Source organism: Rhincodon typus, chromosome 21, assembly GCF_021869965.1.
Source record: "Rhincodon typus isolate 14 chromosome 21, sRhiTyp1.1, whole genome shotgun sequence".
Lineage (NCBI taxonomy): Eukaryota > Metazoa > Chordata > Chondrichthyes > Orectolobiformes > Rhincodontidae > Rhincodon > Rhincodon typus.
The window spans coordinates 50348908-50367339 of NC_063352.1; the positions used below are offsets into that span (position 1 = coordinate 50348908).

Below are 18432 nucleotides of genomic sequence, written 5' to 3' on the forward strand. Positions count from 1 at the left end.
GCTGCCTGGCCTGCTGTGCTCTTCTAGTTCCACACTGTGCTATCTCTGACTCCAGCATCTGCAGTTCTTGCTATCTCCGGGTACAAGTGTATGCTGGCATGGCAATGCAGACTCTTTGAGTGAATTATAACACATCAGCCCCAAACATACTTTATTGCTTTTTAAAAAGTTTGTTCTTATCACCATACTTAAATCTAAATAATTCCAACTCTCACACACTTTCCCAATTTGCACTCAACCAATTGGCACAGATTAGTGAAGTGATGGTTTGCCTGCTCTGCCTCTTTTAATGCAGTGCCTAAATTGTACAACACTGTGACTGTCAAATGTCCCAAGGGTGACCTCTGCTTTAAACGCATTAAGTCCTGATAAAAGTGCTGTGCAGTAGATAAATACTTGCAATTACATTGGCTCTTATCATATCTCCCCAGAAGTGCCCCAAAGCATTTTGCACACAATGGCTGATTTTGCATTGTAACATGCACATACTCTGGACAAGATAACAACATCAAACCAATCGACACTCAGCCTATCCTTCAGCTGATTCCAATCTTTATAACAGCCCTACCTACCCACTCATCCTGGAAAGGCAAAAAAGAACCAATGGCTATAGACATTTCACAAATTTCTGTTAGTTTAGTTCAATGAAATCACTCTCATCACTAGCAGTTTGGGTCCTACTTGGTCAAGGTCTGCAAATTGTGACTCGAGTCCCACACAACTAGTTAACATTTCCTTTCCTTTCTCCCAATAGGTTTCCCAGCCTTTTCCAGTTGGATAATGTTGACATGACAGAAGCCAGAAAATATAGGTCAAGAAAAGTAAGAACTATGTTTTTATTGTGGAGCAAAAGCTTATTATTATTTGAATCTGCTCTTAAAAGTTATGTTCCAAATAACTCTGTGTAAGTGATATATATAGTTCTCGATTAGTATAAAGGGTTAGGTCTGACTGTGTAATATACTAGTAAGACACTTGCTCTCTCTTCCAGCTTTTTGGCAAGGTGAAGTTACAGCGAGATGTTGCTTAAATAAAGTTCATCCTTACCTCAGCTGACTCTGTAAACAATCATTAGCAACTCAAGACCAAGAATATTAGAGTAATTAATACTTGCCGGTCAAGGAACAGGTTTTATATTTGTGACTATTACTGTTTCTAATATAGTTTAAACAATTGATTATTCTGATTGTATCATTAAAAGTTTATATTTAGCACAAGAATCCAGAGCTGAAAAAGTTTGTACATTTTATTTTTTCTTTCTACAAATTTTTACAAGGCAGTCAGGGGCTAATGCAATGGGTGAGGGTAAACAGAAAAGAGATGTGATCTTATTGAAGAGTGGAGCATGTTTAAAGGGCCGAATGACCAGCTTATGCACCCAATTGTTAGGATCTTATACATTCTACTAGTGACGCTTGGCAACTTGCCAAATATTTAGCTTACAAAACTACAATCATTTCAGGCATGACACAGTGTGGAGCTGGAGGAACACAGCAGGCCAGGCAGCATTAGAGGAACAAGAAAGTTGACGTTTCGGATCGGGACACTTCAATCACTTCAGGCATCATTGGTAAGGCTGCATTTGATGCCCATTCTAATGGTCATCTCATAATCCAAACTAATGAACCAACACAGACGAAGTGAGTGTGCAGTCCAGCACCTCTATAACCCAGAGTGAAAAACTAAACACAAAATCCCAACCAGTTTTGTGCTGGGGCTGTGGCCCAAGCATTGAAAGAATGGGAATAAATGAGGCTTTCTCCAGGTTGTAAGCAATGACTAGTGAGGTACCTAAAGGATTAGTGTTTGAGCCCATGCTATTCACAAAATATATAAGTGATCTGGTGAGGGACCCAAATACAATATTTCCAAGTTTGCTGATGACACAAAACTGGGTGGAACAGTGATTTGCAAGGAGGTTTCAAGGTGATTTAGACAAGTTGAGTAAGTAGGCAAACACATGACAGATGCAGTAAAATGTGGCTAGATGTTAAGTTATACACTTTGGTGTGACAAACAGAAGAGTGTTAATTATATGGTGATATGTTGGAGAATGTGGATTTATAAAGAAAGCTGGGTGTTCTTGTATGTCAGTCGATGAAAGTAGACAGGCAGGTGCAGCAAGCAATTTGGAAGGCAAATTGTATGAAGTAGGGAAGTCTTACTGCAGTTATACAGGGCTCTGGTAAGACCACACCTAGATTGTTGTGTGCAGTTTTGATCTCCCTACCTAAGAGAGGATATGCACTTGTCGTAGAGGGAATGGGATGGCAAGACTGTCCAATGAGGAGAGATCAGTTCAACTGGCTCTGTCTGTATTCACTACAGTTCAGATGAATGAGGGGGAATCTGATTGAAACGTATAAAATTTTAACCGGGCTGTACAGATTAGATGCAGGGAGGGTGTTTCCCCTGGTTGGAAAGTCTGGAACCAGAGGACACAGTTTCAGGATTGACCATTTAGGACCAAGATGAGGAAATATTTCTTCATTCAAAGGTAGTGAACTTGGGAATTTTCTACCACAGAAGGCTGTGGAGGCCAAGTCATTGAATATATTCAGGAAAGAGATATTAAATTTTTGGATATTAAATTCAACAAGGAGAATGGGGAGAAAGCAGAAATATGATGTTGATTTGGAGGATCAACCATGACCATATGGAATAGTAGAACTGGCTTGAATGACCGAATGCCCTACTCCTGTTACTAGATTCTATGCTTCTATATAAAGCTGAGAGGACTGCTGTGTGCAATATAACACTGTCATTCACAGCGGGGAGAAAAAATTGTTTGCAAATAACCAATCAGCAAGGAATACTAAATTGAAAAGGTTTTCCAATTTTTTTGAGGAGTGTGGTGAGATTTTTTTGACACCCATTGAAACTATTAGAAAAGGCAGAGAGAAGTTCTGCCCAACATTTCATCTGAAGAACAACACTTCTAGCCAGTTTAACACAGCTTTGCATTGTCAAGCCTAGTTCATATCTGGGGCTGTAGCTTGCGATTTTTCATCCCTTAGTTTTAATGGTTAGAAAATCATAGCTTTTGCAGACTTGTTCTATGACTTGTACCAATGCAAGTCAATGACTGATCCATCTGCTTAAGTGTGACACACCTCTGGCCTGTTATTCTCGTCAACAGGAATGCTATCAAATAAGTCACGTAGCACTGACAAGGCTGCTAGTTTCCAGTCAGGCATTAACAATCCTTACACTACAACTGCTGCCAAATATTTTAACATCTTAAGTGCTTGTATCATTCATTTTCATTAAAAAAATGATTAAGTAAGTATTACTATGTTCAGCCAAAGATTCCTTTTTGATCTATAGCCTCACAGATATGTTTGTAAAATGTTAATGGGTCTGAGACGTTGTGAGTCCCAAACCATTATTATATATACTGAGACATTCCTTTGGTTACGGACTGAGGAGGGACCAGATGAGGGGGGACAGGAGTTTAAGAAAAGGTTTGTGGTTGTAATATGAGATTCAATGGCAGCTTTGTCTGAGTATAAACTCTCAAATGAGATGAGAGCTCACAATTCATTCCAAATACCCATGATTCTGGCCAGGATTCAGAACTAGACCGAAAACAGAATCAACACTAATTTGGAATGACAGCAAAGTGCTCTAACCCCATACTGTGTCTCTCAGATTACTGATTGACCAGGATATACCATTTCACTAATGATGTAGTTTCTTCATAGACCCTTTCTCGGTTCTGAGCTGATTTTACTGACATTAAACAATGGATGTTCTGTCGTAACATTGCAGTTCTATTCGTGGATGATGCCCCTGCAGTGTCCTTTTCCTAATGAGACTGTCCAAACCAGAACTACCTGACGTGGAATGGCACGAGATATAATTAGCCCAGGTTCTGCTCTTCGGATTATGCTGGGCTAAGAGGAGGTATTAGACAACAAGTACAGAACAAGAGGGAAAGTTTAAGTTTAGCTCATACTACTGTGTACTAACCAGGAAATGTTGCAAGACAGGCATATATATATAGGTATACATTTATATACCTCAGTGAATATGCTCATGGATACAGAATCTCTCTGGGATGAATTAACAGGGTGGACACATGAAAAATGCCTTCTTGGATGTGTTGCCAGAAGCTACTATCTACAGCCAAATTAGGAGAGAAATTAGAGAGGGGGGAAAATGGCTCAGACAAATAAATTGCATTGTCTAAGTTGCTGATACTTACAACTGTCAGTCATTGTAGTGCCAGGTTTACAGAGGTTTAACTTTCTTCAGAACTATCACTGGACTTGAAATATTAACTCTCCTCTCACTCCGCAGGTGCTGCTAGACCTGCTGAGTTTCTCCAGCAATTTCTGTTTTTGTTTGTTTCTGATCTGCAGTATCTGCAGTTCCTTGTTTTATTTGATTTGTCCAGTCCCTTTGTTCGGGAGTTCTCATTATAACAGCTGATCAGCTGCAAGTACTGCAGGGTGGATCTCACAATCCACCAGGTCAAAAGGAGGAAAATTAGCAACTGCCCCATTACTGTTCCTCGTCAGCTTCACTGCAGCTTTTAAACGAGGCCCTAATGCCGTCTAGCCTGTTCACATTCTCTGATAACATTGACCTCTCACTGCAAGTGTAATTGCAGTGAAAACCCTTACAATCCTCCCACCAGCAGCTAGTGACTGAAGGAAATAGTTCAGAGTCATGCTATTATGACATATTGCAAATAGCACTTTGTAGATCTTGTTTAAGCCAGGAGCAAATCATTCCTCAAGCACGTACCCAAGGTTAGTGGCTGTAGCAATAATAAAGTTGAAGTTGCAGTAACTGCATCCCTTTGACAAGGACAAAGGATAGCTCAAACAAAAACAAAATGCTGCAGATGCATTCTCAGAAAAACTGGAGAAACTCAGCAGGTCTAGCAGCATTTATGAAGAAAGAAAGTTTTGAATTCAAAGACAATTCCTAAGAAGCATCAAATCAGACTCAAAACGTTAACTGTTTCTCTTCTGCTGAGTTTCTCCAGCATTTTCCCTTTTTATTAAAAGTTGATGGCAAAGCATGAGAAAGCTTTATGAGAGGAACAATTGATGCTTATTTAAATTATACTCATACTTCTGCGAGATTATATATTAATATCTCTACACCAATTTCTAATGTGGCTAATTTAACTAACTGAACATTCAATGCTAGTAGGAACTGCAGATGCTGGAAAATCTGAGATAACAAGGTGTAGACCTGGATGAACACAGCAGGCCAACCAGCATCATAGGAGCAGGTTTCTGATGAAGGGTCTAGGCCCGAAACGTCAGCCTTCCTGCTCCTATGATGCTGCTTGGCCTGCTGTGTTCATCCAGCTCTACACCTTGTTATCTCTGAACATTCAATGCTCCCATTTTTATGAAAAATGCAAGTCACTATCGTGTAACATGGCACATCCTGGGTTGTGAACAGGTTCTGTTTGCGAGTCAATTTGTACATCAGTCAGAACATGATGCAAGACAATGTAAAGAAGCCACATGTTAGTACAGGATATGCTCACATGTTGTGTCTTTAAAATGACACCGCTGTATGGGATTGTGTTTGTACGTATGAACATTCGCAAGTTGGACTTTTGGAAATTGGGGACCCCCTGTGTTGTTACAACCAATCCTCAGGTGAGCTTCCCCAATTTGTTACGGTTCTATTTGGGATACTGCAAGTTGGTTAAGTTCCTAGGTAAGGAAGGATGAACTGGCTCCCTTTGGTCCCTCACTCGCTATGATCCCTCTCCTCGTCCAGTCACACTGGCCTTCTTGCAATGAGCTGGGAGTTATTTTGTTCCAGATCAATGGATCAATAGCCGAGGCTAGGATGTCATTTACAATATTTAAGGTGACAGTCATAGTGTGCAAGCATTTGGTATAGAATAATCTCATTTAATTTTCTGTTTGTTCCTGCATAGGACTTATGTGTGTCATTAACAAGGCCAGCATCTTTTCCCCACCCTAAAATGTTCCTGAACTGAGTGGTTTGTTAGGGCCATTTCAGACGGCATTTATGAATCACCCACATTGCTGTGGGTCTAGAATCACATGTAGGCCAGAGTTGGTAAGGATGGTGGATTTCCTTCCCTAAAGAACATTAGTTTGCTGCACTTGATGTTTTCTGCAGTTGGCCACTCTTTCCAGGCATGAAGACATCATCACAAAGACTCCAATCATTGAGAGGGATTCATCCAATCCCTCCTGGAGTGTGCACTGTGTGGCTAGAACACCTATCAGTATAGTCATGGAGTCATACAGCATTGAAACAGGCTCTTTGGCCTACCATTCCCATGACAACCAACAAACACCACACTATAATAAAAATAAAAGATCTGCGGATGCTCTCACTTCCTTCATGTCAAAGATGTGGCCACAGGTATCCACATGGGCCCCAGTTATGCCTGTGTCTTTGTGGAACATTCCGTGGTCCAGTTCTGCTCTGGCCCCACCCACAACTCTTTCTCTGGTATATCAATGTCATCATCAGTGCTGCTTCCTTCTCTCATCTGGAATTGGAAACATTTATTTATTTCGCTTCCGATTTCCACTCCACTCTCACCTTCACCTGTGACTCATCCCTTCCCTTCTTCGACATCTCTGTTTCCATTTCTGGGGATAGGTTGTCTAACAATATCCACTACAAACCCACCGACTTTCACAGTTACTATGACTGTACGTTCTCATGCTCTGCTTCCTGTAAAGACTCTATTCCATTCTCCCAGTTTCTCTGTCCGCATTGCATCTGTTCTGATTATGCCAGCTTCTACAAAGGGGCCTCTGAAATGTCCATCTTCTTCCTCAACCAAGGATTCCCCAGCACTGTGGTTGACAGGGCCCTCAGCCGGATCCAACCCATCTCCCACACTTCTGCCTTCACCCTTTCTTCCCTCTCACAAGAGTGATAAGGTTCCCCTTGTCCTCATCTACCATCCTACCAGCATCCACATCCAGAGGATCATTAACTGCTATTTCCACCACCTTCTGTGAGATGCCACTACCAGACACATATTCCCCTCCCCTTCTTTGTCAAACTGCATAGGGACCGTTCCCTGCAGGACACTGTGGACCACTCCTCCTTCACTCCCAACTTTTCCCCAAACTCACACAGCATCTTCCCATGCAACCCCAGAAGGTGTAATACCTGTCCATTTACTGCTGTCCTCCTCAATATCCAAGGCCCCAGACACATGCTCCAGGTGAAGCAGCGATTTACCTGTACTCCACTCAATCTAGTCAACAGTATTCGCTGCTCGCAACGTGGTCTCTTCTACATTGGAGAAAGGAAGATTGCTTTGCAGAACTGTTCTGTTCGTAACAAAGCTTCCAGTTGCTTGCCACTTCAACATACCACCTTATTTCCTGGCCAACATCTCTGTCTCAGCCTTGCTCCAGTGAAGCTCAGTGCAAGCTGGAAGAAAAGAACCTCCTTTCCCACTTGGGGACCCTGCAGCCCTTAGGACTCAACATTGAGTTGAGTAACTTGACAGCCTCATTCCATCCTTTCATGTTTTTTACCTGCACCCACACCAACACCCAACCTGGACCTGTTATGACATGGGTTGCCTTAAGCACAGTCACCTATTCCCATCTACTCCTAGGCCCATTATCACATTGTATGGCTGATTTCAGCACAGCTAACCCATTTTATCACTCTTTGCTCTTCGTTATTACTTACTCAATTTTTCTTCTGTCTTGGTCTATTATCCATAATCTGCTTGTTTACCTAATCCTTTCTTAGCTCTCTTTCTGGGCTCCATCTCCACCTATTCGCTTACCTCTATCTTTCTCCCTCCCATCCCCACATCGGTTTCAGCTCCCAGCTACTAACATTTCTGTAGAAGGGTCACCGGGCCCGAAACATTAATTCTGCTTTCTTTCTACAGGTGCTGCTAAACCTGCTAAGTTTCTCTAGCAATTTCTGTTTTGTTTCAAATGCCAAACTACACTAATCCCATTTACCTGGGTGCCTCATAACACCAGAGACCCAGGTTCAACTCCACCCTCGGGTGACTGCCTGTGTGGAGTTTGCACGTTTTTCCTGTATCTGCGTAGGTTTTCTCCCACAGTCTAAAGATGTGTAGGAACAAAAACAAAGTTGCTGGAAAAGCTCAGCAGGTCTGGCAGCATCTGTGAAGGAGAAAACAGAGTTAACGTTTCGGGTCCGGTGACCCTTCCTCAGAACTAAAGATGTGTAGGTTGGGTGGATTGGCCATGGGAAATGCAGGGTTACTGGGATAGGATTAGGGGATGGATCTGGGTGGGAATGCTCTTCAGACGGTCAGGGTAGACTTGATGGGCCAAATGGCCTGTTTCCGCAGTTATTCTATGATAACTGCACTGGCTCCATATCCTACTATGCCCTAGTATTGTAAGTGTTTATCAGATGCTTCTCAAATGTTGCAAGTGTACCTGTCTTCACCACCTTCACAAGTAGCATGTTTCATTTTTCTAGCACTGTCTGGATGAAAACTGTTTCCTCAGATCTCCTCTAATACTTCAAACAGATCCCCCTCAGCCTCCTGTGCTCCAGTGAAACCAAACCCAGCCTATTCAGTCTCTCATCATAACTTTGACTTTCCATCCCAAGCAAAATCCTGTTGAATCTCCTTTGCACCCTTGCAATACAATCGTGTCCTTCCAATAGTGTGGTGACCACAACTGCACATAGTATTCCATTTGTAGTCTAACCAATGTTTTATAAAATTGCAACAAGCCTTAGAGTCATAAAGTAATACAGCATGGAAACAGGCCTTTTGGCCCAAACTTGGTCCATGCTGACCATGGTGCCCACTCAGCTAGCTCCAATTGCCCGCATTTGGTCCATATCCCTCTAAACGCTTCCCATCCATCCCATTTGGCCCATCAAGTCTACCCTGACCCTCTGAAAAGCATCCCCACCCAGATCCATCCCCTAATTCTATCCCAGTAACCCTGCATTTCCCAAGGCCAATCCACCCAATCTTTCCAAATGTTTTTAAATGTTGCTATTGTACCTGCCTCAACCACTTTCTTTGACTGCCCATTCCTTATACATACCACTCTCTGTGTGAAGAAGTTTCCCCTCAGGTCCTTCTTAAATTTTTCTCTTCTCACCTTAAACCTATGCCCTCTAGTTTTCAATTCCCCATCCCTGGGGAAAAGACTATATGCATTCATCCTATCTATGCGCCTCATGATTTTATACACCTCAATAAGGTCACCCCTCATTCTCCTACATTCCAATGAATAAAGTCCTATCCTGGCCAACCCCTCCCTATAACTCAGGCGTACTAGTCCTGGCAACATCCTCGTAAATCTTCTTTGCACACTTTCCAGTTTAACTATGTATTTTCTATAACAGGGTGACCAAAACTGTACACAATACTCCAAGTGCAGCCTCACCAATGGACTTATACAACTGTAACATAACATCCCAACCCCTATACTCAATGCCTCGACCGACGAAGGCCAGCATGCTAAATGCCTTCTTCACTGCCCTATCTACCTGTCATGCCTCTTTCAATGAACCCTGTACTTGTACTCCTAGGTCCCCTGTTCCAAAACACTCCTCAGGACCTTACCATTTACTGTATTAGTATTCTTTTCCCTTATATTTTGAACTCCAGTTAATGAAGGCAAATATCCTGTACGCCTAATTCATTGCCGATTACCTGTGCTGACACCTTCAGGGATCTATGGGCTTGTAAGACCATAAGACCATAAGACCATAAGACATAGGAGCAGAAATTAGGCCATTTGGCCCATTGAGTCTGCTCCACCATTCAATCATGGCTGATAAGTTCCACAGCCCCATTCTCCTGCTTTGTCCCCATAACCCTTGATCCCCTTGATAATCAAGAACCTATCTATCTCAGTCTTAAATGTACTCAATGACCTGGCCTCCACAGCCTTCTGTAGCAGTGAATTCCATAGATTCACCACTCTCTGGCTGAAGAAGTTTCTCCTTATTTCTATTCTTAAAGGTCTTCCCTTTACTCTAAGGCTGTGCTCTCGGGTCCTAGACTTTCCTACCAATGGAAGCATCTTCCCAACATCCACTTTGTCCAGGCCATTTAGTATTCTGTAAGTTTCAATTAGATCACCCCTCATAATTCTAAACTCCAATGAGTATAGTCCCAGAGTCCTCAAACGTTCCTCATATGTTATGCTTTCCATTCCTGGGACCATTCTTGTGAACCTCCTCTGAACCCGCTCCAGGGCCAGTACATCCTTTCTGAGATATGGGGCCCAAAACTGCATGCAATACTCCAAATGTGGCCTGGCCAGAGCCTTATAAAGCATCCTTTTATATTCAAGCCCTCTCAAAGTAAATGCCAACATTGCATTTGTCTCCCTGACTACTGATTCAACCTGCAAGTTTACCTTGAGAGAATCCTTAACTAGAACTCCCAAGTCTCTTTGCACTTCAGACTTCTGAATTTTCTCCCCATTTAGAAAATAGTCCATGCTTTTATTTTTCTTACCAAAGCCTCACACTTTCCCACGTTGTACTCCATCTGCCACTTCTTTGCCCACTCTCCTAACCTGTCCAAATCCTTCTGCAGCCTCCCCACCTCCTCAATACTACCTGTCCCTCCACCTATCTTTGTATCATCTGCAAACTTAGCCAGAATGCCCACAGTTCCTTCATCTAGATCATTTAATGTACAAAGTGAAAAGTTGTGGTCCCAGCACTGACCCTTGCAGAACACCACTTGACACTGGCTGCCATCCTGAGAAAGACCCCTTTATCCCCAACCTCTGCTTTCTGCCAGACAGCCAATCTTCTATCCATGCTAGCACCTTGCCTCTAACACCATGGGCCCTTATCTTACTCACAACCTCCTCAGAAACAAGGAGAAGTGCTTTCTGTCAGAGGGTTGTGGATCTGTGATGGTTGAAGTAGATAGATTGCTGACGAAGAAAGAAATGAAAGGTTATTGAGGGTAGGCAGCAAAGTGGAATCGAGGCCATGATCAGATCAGTCAGATGGCAGGGTAGGCTCGAGGCCAAATTGTTCCAGCTCCTCTCTGTTTGTCCCTGTGGCTCCATTGTAGGCTGAGATCATCCTTCTTAATACCAACATCAACACCAGTTTTTGTGTAAACTGCAAACTTACTAATTATACCTTCTACATTCATATTGAAGACATTTATATAAAAATAAAAACAGCAAGGATCCCATCACCAATCCCTGTGGTACACTATTGGTCACAGGCTTCAAATCATGAAGACAACCCTCTACAATTGCCCTTTGCCTCCTATTTCCAAATCAATTTTGGATCCAGTTTGTCAACTTGCTTTGGATCCTCTGGGCTCTTGCCTTTTGGACCCATCCTCCATGTGGGACCTTGTCAAAGGCCTTAGTGAAGTCCATGTAAACCACATCAACTGCACGTCCCTCATCCAGATATTTAGTTACTTTAAAAAAAAAATGAATTAAATTAGTCAGACAGGATCTCCCTCCAACAAATCTATGCCAACAATCCCTGATCAATCCCTGCTTTTCCAAGTGTTCATTATGCCTGCACCTCAGAACTTTTTTCCAATAATTTACTGACCACTAACATCAGACAATCTACAATGACCTGCCCTATCCCTGCTGTCCTTCTTCAACAAAGGAACCACATTAGCTATCCTCCAATCATCTGGAACATCACCTGTGGTCAGTAAAGTATTAAGTATCTCCGCCAGGGCCCTAGCAATCTTCTCCCTTGCTTCTCATTGCAACGTGGGATACATCGCATCAGGTCTTGAGAATTTATGCACCTTTATGCCTGTTTAAACATTTAATACCTCCTTTATTATTAATTTTAACATTCTCTAGAACCTCACCATCCCAACTGAAATCTCCAGCCACAATATCTTTCTCCTTTGTGAATACAGATGAGAAATATTCACTTAAGATCTCACCCACGTCCTCTGCCTCCACACACAGATTGCCCCTTTGGTCTCTAATAGATCCCACAGTTTCTATGATAATCTTCTTGCTCTTAATATACTTTTAAAATGTTTTGAGGTTTTCTTTAATCCTATCAGCCAAACATATTTCTTTGCTGTTCTTTGCCCTTCTAATTTCTTTTTTCAAGGACTCCCATACACTCTCTATGCACCTGAAAAATCTTCCTTGTTTTGGACCTAAAATATGGATCTTTCTTTCTCTTTAACAAACTCTCAATATCCCTTGACATCCAGGGCTCCCTGGAGTAGCTCCCTTACCCTTTACTCTTAGAGGAACACACTAGCCCTGAACTCTTACTATATTACTCTTAAAAGACTCCCATTTTCCAAATGTAGACTTATGTGCAACTCGCTGCTTCCAGTCTCTGTTGGCCATATCCTGTCTAATGATATCGAATTGGCCTTCCCCCAGTTACAGAGTTATTTTCACTGTTCCCAAAATGCTCACCTGCGACACTTCAACCAATTGACCGGCTTCATTCCCTATAATTAGGTCTAGCATTGCCCCATCACTAGTAGGACTATCTACGTACTGACACAAAAAACTCTCCTGCATGCACTTTAAAAATTTCATCCCGTTTAATTCTTTCACACTGAGACGATCCCAGGTAATGTTAGCAAAGTTGAAATTCTCTTTCACTATAACAAGGGTAGCATGGTAGCTCGGGTGGCATAGGTGGCACAGCACCAGGGACCCGGGTTTGATTCCAGCCTTAGGTGACTGTTTGTTTGGACTTTGCATGTTCTCCCCGTGTCTGCGTTGGTTTTCTCCAGGTGCTCCATTTCCTCCCACGTATCAAAGATATGCAGATTAGGTGGATTACCCATGTTAAATTTTCCAGAGATATGCAGGGTTACTGGGGCAGGGTGAGGTGTTCTTCGGCAGGTGGATGCAGACTCGATGGGTCAAATGGCCTCTTTTCACACTGTAGGAATTCTATGATTCATAACCCTATTCCTCTCACACCTCTCTATGATTTGCCTACATATCTGCTCCTTTATCTCCCTCTGAATGTTGGGAGACCTACAGTATAATCCCAGCAAAGTAGCCACCCCTTCTTTATTTCTATGCCCTACCCGGATGGCCTCATTTGAAGAGCCTTCTGGAACATCCTCCTTCATTACTGCAGTGATGGTCTCCTTCATCAATAATGCAATGCCCCTACCTCTCTCACATTATGCCTCCAGCCCTATCAGGCCTGAAACTTCTATAGCTGCCAGTCCTGTCCTTCCTTCAACCATGTCTTAGTAAGTCCCACATGTTGATCAATGCTTTAAGATCATCTGCTTTACCAGTCAGTCTGCTTGCATTAAAATAGATACAACTTCGCTTTTCCGATCTCCCATATGCCTTATTACACCCATGTCTTCTTCGCCCGCTGGACTGTCCAAGCATTCCTTCTGAATCTGACTGAATATTGCTCCTGACTTCACATCTGCTCTGTGCCCCATCTCCCTGCCAAGTCAGTTTAAAACCTGCCCAACAGCATGAGAAAACCTAGGGAGATTTTAAAGTTCTATGATTCTGTTTACCAGGCCTATCAACACAGATAAATAAAGACAGGGTAAACAGTGAACAGAATCAAAGGCAGGAATATACAGGGATGGGTCCTGCAGCTCACACTGTGCTTTAGTAATGAGGATAGCAGCATCCTTCAGTAATGTTCGGCGTGAAGCCAAGTTTGAGTTTTATTGGGCTTAACTTGAATTATGGATTTTATTCTTCAGAGCCCATAAATCAGGTTTCATTGAGTCAAACCCAACAATTAGAGGATCTAATTAAAGTGCCATTTATCTATGTACAATGGAGAGGTTTCAACAATTTATTTGGTGGTACAGAGCAAGGGAGGCATTACCAGTTCTGCAATGTTCACATGAATGTTTTAATATAGTGAAGCTCTGCTAATGTGGGAATTAGAGCATCTGTAAGATGGTGCTCACTAAATCAAAGAAACTTGTAAATGTAAAAACATAAGAAATAGGAGCAGGAGTAGGCCACTTAGCTCTTCAACCCTGCTCTGCCATTCAACTGAATCATGGTTATGTATATCACATCACATCCTGGGATGGGAATAAGGGATGGGAATAAGTGCTGGCCCAGCTAATATCACCCACAGCCCATGAATGAGCAATGAAAAAATCCTCAGGATATCTCAATAACATGAATAACTTGAACTCACTGCAGGCAAACACAAGAGTAAAATTCCATGAGTAAGATACCATAAAGAGAAAAGAAATGAATAACTACATAATCTGAAACAGAAATTGCTGGAAAAACTCAGCAGATCTGGCAGCATCTGTGGAGAGAAAACAGAATTAACATTAACAGCGACCCTTCTTCAGAACTCAATATAATCAGATTTTGGTGGTGTTAGATGAGAAGAATTTCTTTTTAAAAATGATGTTATAGGATGTGAGAATTGAAGTGGTCAGCATGTAGGGTCCTTGAGACCCTACGGAACAGATCCTGTCAGGTTGTTCCCTGAGCAGATTATCAAAGTCATTTGGCAGAATGCCTCATCGCCAGAACTTTCCAATAAGCACCAAAAGATTGCTTGGCTGGTGGTGAGAAAGACTCTTCCCTCACATCCTTCCTACACACAAAATTCTTGCCGCTTTCACATATTGCCTATGAGGTGGCTGCATCATTGTCTATTTCCTTATGGAATTTGCCTTTGTAAGGAAGGTCTGGAGAGCGATGCAGTAGTTTTTGTAGAGGTTCACCTGAGCAGTTCCGTGACACAGGACTCCAAAGTCTGCTGTAACGTGGATCTTCTGAGTGCAAGATGCTGTTGACAGTGTTCGGAGGGTCTAAGGCTGTGTGCTGTCAGATTCACTAAAACCTGGAGAACACACTGCAGAGGTGCTGTCTGAAGATTTACTGATAATGGTACGATGAGTGGTTGGAACTTATGTAAAATCCCTCTGGCTGAATGTGTCAGGGAATGTTTAACATGAAATGTGATTGCATATTATAAATATAACCTGGAATGGTAAGTATAACAGCACATAGTATTGCATTGAAAGAAACTGATTTGTATTACATTTATGTTATTTTAAATTTCCACTGATACATAATATGCCCTCTCAAATTTCATTCTGTTTTTGGAAAGCAAATGTAATCCATTCTTTGATGGATTTATTTAACCAACAAATATGTTCATTATTATTGAGTTTTTAGTTGGGGGAAGTATACTAAACCTTTACTTGTGGATGTTATATATGTTGTTGGAAACAGTAGCTGAAAGGGGGATTGGGGGCTTTGTAGAGATATCAGACATGGAATTTGATGAAAAGTTACAAGTATAGAAGTTGGCATGAACAGCACAGTTCTGGTACAAATCAACCTTATAAAGCCAGCTAAAATTCCATGCTTGCATAACAGGAGAGCCAATTACCTGATCATCTACTTTGTGTGCTATGCTGCTGGCTCCTTCATCAAGTTCTGATTCATTAATGGGGCGGATTCGAACAGCCACCTGCAAGTATGCAAGTTGAAGAAGCTATTAGTGTTCACATGTTCATGCTGCATGGCCAGAACTCTAAACAATGGCTATATGTAATTCCAGAAAATCATAAAGGAGGTGGCATTGTAATCATGACATTTTCTGTAGAATGACATTGTCAAATACACAAATGTGGTTTAACTGAGAACAGAGAAAGGATACCATTCATGTTCAGGCCTCTTGGAATGTGTTTGGGAGGTAAGGAGGCCAGTAAGGTGATGTGCCAGTGCCTCTCAATGCCATGCCATTTTGCCAATGACAGGAAAGTTGATCATCTGGTGGCTGCCTAGAGCACAATGGAGCCACAGGGTCAAACAGAGAGGAGCTGGAACAATTTGGCCTCAAGCCTACCCTGCCATCTGACTGATCTGATCATGGCCTCGATTCCACTTTGCTGCTTACCCTCAACAATCATTCATTCCTTTCTTCATCAGCAATCTATCTACTTCAACCTTCACAGACCCATAACCCTCTGACAGAAAGCACTTCTTCTTGTTTCTGACTTAGTTGCGAGACCCCTTAAACTGTGACCCTAGTTCTAGCTCCCCAACTGGGGAAAACAGCCTGTCAAATGCTCTCAAGGTCTTATATATTTTGATAAGTTTATGTCTCATTCTCCTGAACTCGAACTAAGATAGGCCAGAACCTGTTCAACCTTTCCTCATAAACTAAAGACCACTACCTTTCTCGCATTGGAAAGACTGCTACTGGCGTCAGGAGGTCTCCATTCTGGCACTTTGTGGCCTACAAGTAGGCTCCTGGTGGGCAATGGACACCCTCAGAGCAATGATGTTAGCTGTCTATATATAGCCCTGTTCCTAGGTTTGAGCCACAGGGAGAGGCTGAACAGGATTTATATGCATTTGGAGAGGCAAAGAGTGATTAGGGTAGGTCAGCATGGTTTTGTGCGAGGGAAATTGTGTCTCACAAACTTGACTGAGGTTTTTGAGGAAGTAACCAAGAAAATTAACAAGGGCAGAGTGGTAGACATTGTTTACTTGGACTTTGGTAAAGCCTTTGACAAGGTTCCGCAATGGTAGACTAATTAGTAAAGTTAGACCACATGGGATTCAGGATGAGCTTGCCAATTGGATACAAAATTGGCTTAACGGCAGGAGACAGAGTGATGGTGGAGAAAACCGAAAGAACTGTGGACGCTGTAAATCAGGAACAAAAACAGGAGTTGCTGGAAAAGCTCAGCAGGTCTGGCAGCATCTGTGAAGGGAAAAAGAGTTAACATTCCTTGGGTCACCGGACCTGAAACATTAACTCTTTTTCCCTTCACAGTGATGGTGGAGGGTTGTTTTTCGGACTGAAGGACTGCAATCAGCAGTGTTCCACAGGGATCAATGCTGGGTCCAATTTTGTTTGTCATTTATATATATGATTTAGATGGGAATATAGAAGACAAAGAGAACAAAGAAAATTACCGACAGGAACAGGCCCATTGGCCCTCCAAGCCTGCACCGACATGCTGCCTGTCACAACTAAAACCCCCTACCCTTCCATGGGCCCTATCCCCCAATTCCCATCCTATTCAGGTATTTGTCAAGATGCCCTTTATAAGTCACTCTCGTACCTGCTTCCACTATGTCCCCCAGTAGTGAGTTCCAGGTACCCACCATTTTCTGTGTAAAAAACAGCCTTGAGGTTGTTGAGGTTGGTTGGCTTGCCGAGCTGGTTTCTTGTTTCGCAGACGTTTTGTTACCATGCTTGGTAACATCATCAGTGCAGCCTCCGATGAAGCGTCGGTGTGTTTTCCCGCCTGGTTTTTAAACTCTGGGGTCCGTTGAGATGGATTGGCTCACTTCCGGTTTTCCATCGTAGTGGAATGTATATGGAGTCGAGATCGATGTGTTTGTTAATGGCATGCTTCGTGGAGTGCCATGCTTCCAGGAATTCTCGTGCCTGTCTCTGCCTAGCCTGTCCCAGGATCTTGGTGTTGTCCCAGTCAAAGTGGCGGTTCTCCTTGTCCATGTGGATTGAGGTGAGTGAGTATTAGTCATGTCTTTTGGTATTCTGCTGTTTTCCGGGCTTGTGGGTTGTTGATGGGTGGTTTGTACTTCACACTGCGTGGTAATACCTAGTTACTGAGGCATCCATGTAGGAAGTAGAGTTGTTCGTGGGTTGCGCTCTCTCGTTTGGCGTAGTTTTCTCATTTTCTTGCCAATTCGAGTGTGTTGCGCCTGTAGGTCTCTAAGGTTTTGCAGTAGATTTGTAGCTCGGGTTGTGGGTGTTGAGGTTGTTTGTGGTTGGTTGGCTCGCCAAGCTGGTTTCTTGTTTCGCAGACGTTTCGTTACCATGCTTGGTAACATCCTCAGTGCAGCCTCCGATGAAGCATCAGTGTGTTTTCCCACCTGGTTTAAACAGCCTTGTACATCACCTTTAAACTTTGCCCCTTGCACCTTAAACCTATGACCCCTAGTAATTGACTCTTCAAACCTTGGAAAAAGCTTCTGACTGTCCATGCCCTTCATAATCTTGTAGACCTCTATCAGGTCATCCCTCAACTTCTGTCATTCCAATGAGAACAACCCAAGTTTCTCCAACCTCTCCTCCCAGGCAACATCCTAGTAAATCTATTCTGTACCCTCTCCAAAGCCACCACATCCTTCTGGTAGTGTGGCAACCAGAATTGAACACAATATTCCAAATGCGGCCAACTAAGGTTCTATAAAGCTGCAACATTACCTCCCAATTTTTAAACTCAATGCTCCGACCAATGAAGGCAAGCATGCCGTATGCCTTATTGATGATCTTCTCCACCTGTGTAGCCATTTTCAGTGACCTGTTTACCTGTACACCCAGATCCTTCTGCCTATCAGTACTCTTAAGGATTCTGCCATTAACTGTATATTTTCCATCTGGGTTAGACCTTCCAAAATGCACTACCTCATTTTTCTGGATTAAACTCCATCTGCCTTCTCTCTGCCCAAGTCACCAACTGATCTATACCCAGCTGTATCCTTTGACAGTCCTCATCACTATCCA

The 18432-nt window shown here is 42.7% G+C and overlaps 1 protein-coding gene across 1 annotated transcript in view; it reads right to left on the reverse strand.

The window, feature by feature from the left end:
* LOC109910406 (kinesin-like protein KIF19) overlaps window positions 1–15408 on the reverse strand; it is a 247157-nt gene extending 231749 nt beyond the window's left edge. Inside the window, exon 1 of the mRNA XM_048609643.1 lies at window positions 15334–15408. The gene's annotated coding sequence lies outside the window, so the exon portion shown is untranslated. The remainder of the gene's footprint in view (window positions 1–15333) is intronic.
* Window positions 15409–18432: the final 3024 nt, after the last annotated feature.